A 6051-nucleotide genomic window follows, 5' to 3' on the forward strand; every position below is an offset into this window, starting at 1 on the left:
ACTGCGTTTTATGAGCAGCTCCTCTGTTCTTAAAGGGGCTATAACAAAGTAGACTTATCACCTACCATAGGGTAGTGGATAAAAGTCTGATCGGTGGTGGCAGGGCTGTGGATCCAGAGTCAGCAGAGATGTGAACCAACTGCGGATGATTTAAAAAAAAAAAAAAATTTGTGTATATATATATATATATATCTATATTACAGCTAGGAAAGGCAAGGCAATGTCATGCTTTACAGCCAAAAGGCTTTGTAGTTTAGCACATAATTTAAATATCTCTTCAGTTTTATGAGGCGTGGGTTTTCTATTATTTAGAGAGTCGATGGTTTTAATTTGGGATATCAGGAGAGTTATCTCCTGTTCCAGTTTCCTTTTAGCTCTAGAACAATATTTTTAAGAAAGTGCCTCTCATATAAACCTTTTGAGCATTCCACACCGAGAAAACACTAGGAACTGATGAGTAGAGATGAGCGAGTGTACTCGCTAAGGCACTTTACTCGAGCGAGTAGTGCCTTAGCCGAGTATCTCCCTGCTCGTCTCTAAAGATTTGGGGGTCGCCGCGGGTGACAGGTGAGTTGCGGGGGGGTGGGGGTGGGAGAGAGAGATCTCCCCTCCGTTCCTCCCTGCCCCTCGCCAGCCCCCAAATCTTTAGAGGCGAACGGGGAGATACTCGGCTAAGGCACTACTCGCTCGAGTAATGTGCCTTAGCGAGTATACTCGCTCATCTCTACTGATGAGGCATTAATGGTAAAAAAAAAACACTTCTACCTCTCTTTTCAGGCTAGATTCATATGCTGGGTGTGAAATAATATATTCATTTAGTCTCTAAGGAAAAGATGGAGAATGGGGAAACCTCCCTTGAAGTGAAAAAAAAACCCCACTGGGGCATGGTCTGACCAGGTAATGGTTCCGATCTTAGTCCGTAAAACCTCCCCCAATCCTTTGGCATCCAAAAAGAACAAACCGATTCAAACCAAGAAGAGTGAGGTAAAGAAAGAAAGGTGTAATGTCTCTCAGAACTATGAAGACGGTAAAATCGGGATAATAGAGGAAGGTGATCTGGATATCTCATGTCCTCAGAAGAGTTAGACCATGTGCTACAGATGCTGCAACATACGATGCTCCATTTCTTGAAATAATAATCTTGGTAGGGAAGCCCCATTTGTATTTGATATTGGTACCACAGAGAGCGGAAGTGACTGCAATTCCGTAGACCATTTTCCCCAGAGTCGCTGGTGAAAGGTCAGGGAACATTACCATGCAGTTGTATGGGACTGATCGAGCTCCTCTTCACCACCCCTCAAACAAGAGCCTTTCCTTAGTTTGGTAGAAATGAATTCGAGCCAGGACATTCCTCGGAGCGGCCTCTGAAATAGAAGGAGCTTTAGGATTCTATGTGCTCTATCAATGGCGTAATCTAGTGAGTATAAAGATTGACGCATAGTTTAATGGAGCTTAAGTAGATATTGAGGTTGGTGGAGGACACAGATTCTGGAATACCTCGAAAATTGATGTTATTTCTTCTCGATCTGACCTCCAGATCCTTTTCACACAGACAAGAGAACTCTTTCTCTGGGATATTATGAGCATCTATCAGCTCGTTATATGCAGTGGATAAATTCTCCCATTTTTTTGTTCAACATGAGCTGCACATGTGCAAGATGATAAATATTGGGCTGTCATTGACTGGAGATCTGCATATCTCGGAAAACATTCTTCTAGAGTGACTACAGCAGCTCCTTCAGTGTGTTAGTAGTTAAAGGGCTGTCTCTACCTGTATAAGATTGAAGATTGCAGGAAAAATCTTCCATCCTTAGATCATCAGTAGTAATGGTATGAGATCCTTTCTTTAGATTAAGGTTCTTTAGCGTTGGGAGAGGCCAGGGCCGCCTCTTTTAGTAACTTCTCTGGAGGCAAGACTATGTTCTGCTGTCTCAGGTGAAGAGGAGCTGGAGGACTGTCGTGAAGGAGAGCCATGTTCCTAGGGTGCCGTTGCAGCCTGATCTGGTTCAGAGCTTTGATTGTGGGTCACTGTATCTCTGTTAGCACTTTCGGAACTACAAGGGTAAAAGTCTGTAAGCTTCCTTGGGGTTATAGATTTACTGTGCTTCCGGCCCATTATTAGTTGGTATTTATAAACTTTGTGTAAAATGACTATTTCTGTTATTAAAAAGGAGAAGTAAAAATATCAAGCCTGAGACTTGTGGTTTGCACAAGTTTTAGTCAACCGTGACTTTGTACAGGTTATAGTACTGAAGTGGACAACAGGCCATATTGAATGCAGCCATCTACTAGGTAAGGAATAAGGTCTGATATTAGTACAGATAAGAAATATTAAGCTGTTAGAAAACAAAGAGAAATGCAAAGTCTTACATCTGGGCAAGAAAAATGAAGAAAACAAATGCAGAATGGGAGGAATTGGACTAAGCAGCAGCACATGTGAACAAGACTTGGATATACTAATAGATCACAGACTGAACATGAGTCAACAATGTGATGGAGCAGCCAACAAGGCAAACAAAATTTTGGGATGTATTAAAAGAAGCATAGAGTCTGGATCACATGAGGTTCCGTATATACTCGAGTATTAGCCGACCCAAGTATAAGCTGAGACAATAGGCTTCACCACAAAAAACTGGGAAAACTCATTGACTCGAGTATAAGCTGAGCTATACTCGAGTATATACTAGGTAAAAAAAAAAAACCTCCATACTCACCTCCCAGCTGGCGTCTGTGTCTGTGCGACAAGCTGCTTGAATTCCCCCCACTGTCATCCCCCGCCGTCATCTCTGCTTGGCTCTGTCAGTGCTGTGTAAGTAAGCACTGTGATTGGATAGAGCGCCAGCCAAAACTGACGGCAGGGGATTTGAAAGCCGAGCAGGGAGGTGACAACGGGGAGAATTCTAAAGCGGCTTAATTGGCTGTGAATGATCGAGCACCGGCTGTGATTGCCTGACGCTCGATCCAATCACAGCTCTTACTTACACAGCGCTGACTGTGGGGGATGACAGAGCCGAGCAAAGAGGACGGTGGGGGATGACAGCAGAGAGAATTCAAGCAGCCTGCCGCACCGCCGCCGGAGCCACAGACGCGGGCTGGGAGGTGAGTATGGAGTTTTTTTTAAGCCTTCCCTGACTCCAGTATAAGCCGAGGGGGGGCTTTTTCAGCACACAAAAAAATGTGCTGAAAAACTAGGCTTATACTCGAGTATATACAGTAATTATCCCCCTCTACTCTTTCTTAGTCAGACCTCATCTGGAATACTGTATCCAGTTCTGGGCACCTCACTTTAAAACAAACATAGACAAACTGTAGCAAATACAGAAAAGAGTTACCAAGATGGTAATAATGTCCTATGAGGAACAGTTAAAGGATCTGGGAATGTTTAGCTTGCAGAAGAGAAGGCTGAGAGAAGACTTAATAGCTGTCTACGAATATCTGAAGGGCTGTCACAGTGCAGAGGGATCAACCCTATTCTCATTTGTACAAGGAAAGACTAGAAGCAATGGGATGAAACTGAAAGGGAGGAGACACAGATTAGATATTAGACAGTGAGGGGGATCAACGAGTAGAACAGGTTACCACAGGAGGTGGTGAGTTCTCCCTCAATGGAAGTGTTCAAACAAAGGCTGGGCAGATATCTGTCAGGGATGATTTAGTGAATCATGCACTGAGCAGGGGGTTGCTTCCTACTCTACCATTTTATGATTCTATGAGTGCGCTATCTGTTTAAGAAACCCGGACAGATATCGCACTCAAACTTGTGATGCGTTTTGTGAGAAAAATGGACATGCGATTGGATCCATGAGGAGAGCTGAAACTACTCCCCGATGTCCTGCAGGGTTCTGGCCTTTCCAGGACCTGGCGTCACCTACTGCACATGCATTCCTGACATTTACATAGAAGGGCTCACGGCCCTGGAGATTTAAAATCTCTGCTTCCGGCTAGCATGTGTAGCGGAGAGCAGGAAGATGTCACATAGATAACGGCAATCACGTAAAAGTAAAAAAAAAGTTTAAATTTCACCTCCAGTCACGGATCTGATTTCTGGATGGAGGTGAAATACTTACCTAAGGCCTTCGGTGATGTCCCCTGTCGAGATCTTTATCAGCGGACCTTTCCCCAACTTCGGCGCAGGCGCCTGTCGGCAAGATGGTGGACGTAAGCGCAGAAGTTGAGGAGGGTCCGGGAAATGTAAAATCTCCTTGCGCCTGGCTACTAAAAATAGCTGAAAACTTGGAGCAGTGACTGAGGGCTGCGGTGAGCGGTCCCTGGTCACATGATCGGATAATGGTGATCACGTAAAAGTTACAAAAAAAGTTGACGTTTTATGCTCCTTTCGGTTTGGGCCGGTTTTGCATAGAGACATACTATTAGAGCCACAATGGGTATATTTCTGAATACAGGACAAACAGGGATCCATTTTGGGGTGAAAATCCTAATTTTCATGTGCACTATAGAAAAAAATCCTGTCTTTTAAATGACATATTTGCAAAAATATGAAATCTTATCTTTTCTCCTCTCCATTGCATGAATTCCTGAAAAGAAACTGTGGGATCAAAATACTCCTGACCCCCCTCAGTGAATACATTAAGGGGTGTAGTTTTTTAAATGGGGTCATTTGTGGGGGGATCTATCATTCTGACACCTATGAGCCTGTGCAATCTTGGCTTGGTGCAGGAAAATAAAGCGTTCCTCAAAATGTTAATTGATGTTAAATTTGTACATCTCCTAAATGGTTAAAAAAGCTGAAGTTTTTCCAATGTGCGCCCAAAATACAGTAAACAGATGGAAATATATATCTTATCAAAAATTTGTACAGTATAGTTGCGCATATTTGAGATATTGCAATTGAAAATGTGAAAAAAAATGACAATTTTTTCACAATTTCCCCAATTTTGGCAGTTTTAATAAATATACACAAATTCTATCGGTCTATTTTTACCACCTAAATGAAGTACAATATGTGGGAAAAAAACAATGTCAGAATAACTTGGATATGCAAAACCTTTACGGGGTTATTCCATGTTAAAGTGACACGTCAGGTTTCCAAAATTTGGCTTGGTCACTAAAGGGTTACTGAGAACAATCCCACTTCACGTGTACAAGTCAGGAGGCTGAAAATCACATTGTAACACTGCGGAATTGCGCAGGAAAAGGAACACATCTGGAATTCATTGGACTAATTAGGGCGCAAATGAACATGGAGAAACTAGAGTAAAATCCGCCAATGCGTGCACAAAAAAGCCTCATCTGGTGCACCAACAGTTGCGGTGAGGTGAGGGCAAACGCACATCCGCTCGTGTGATGCCAGCCTTGCTCTGAGCTGTAAAACGAACGAGTTATAATAACCCGCTGACGTACCGACGGCCTAAAAACAAAATCACGGACGCATCGATTTTTTTTTCACAAACACTGGAAAAAGGTGCTTCATTTTTATGAATTTCTGGATAGTTGACAGCCCTGTAGTTGTTTAAAAGCTAATGCCCCTCCTTCACCACACAGGGGCGCCACTGCTCCTCTGCAAGCACAGTCTGAGGGTGCGTTCACACGAACGTATATCGGCTCGGTTTTCACGCCGAGCCGATATACGTTGTCCTCATGTGCAGGGGGGGGGGAGGCTGGAAGAGCCCAGGAGCAGAAACTGAGCTCCCGCCCCCTCTCTGCCTCCTCTCCACCCCTCTGCACTATTTGCAATGGGGAGAGGCGGAACGGGGGCGGGGCTAATTCCCGAAACTTAGCCCCGCCCCCGTCCCGCCTCCTCTCATTGCAAATAGTGCAGAGGGGCGGTGAGGAGGCAGAGAGGGGGCGGGAGCTCAGTTTCTGCTCCTGGGCTCTTCCAGCCTCCCCCCCCCCCTGCACATGAGGACAACGTATATCGGCTCGGCATGAAAACCGAGCCGATATACGTTCGTGTGAACTCACCCTGACATACAAGAAGCCGATACGCTGCGCTTCTCCCTCCAGCCGCTAGATGCCGCACTAACATTGGAGAAGAGACGCGGTGGCGGTGGCGCTGAGGGGGAGACTCCATCATCCCGTCACAGGAAGAGG

Source organism: Eleutherodactylus coqui, chromosome 9 (genome assembly GCF_035609145.1).
Source record: "Eleutherodactylus coqui strain aEleCoq1 chromosome 9, aEleCoq1.hap1, whole genome shotgun sequence".
Classification (NCBI taxonomy): Eukaryota; Metazoa; Chordata; class Amphibia; order Anura; family Eleutherodactylidae; genus Eleutherodactylus; species Eleutherodactylus coqui.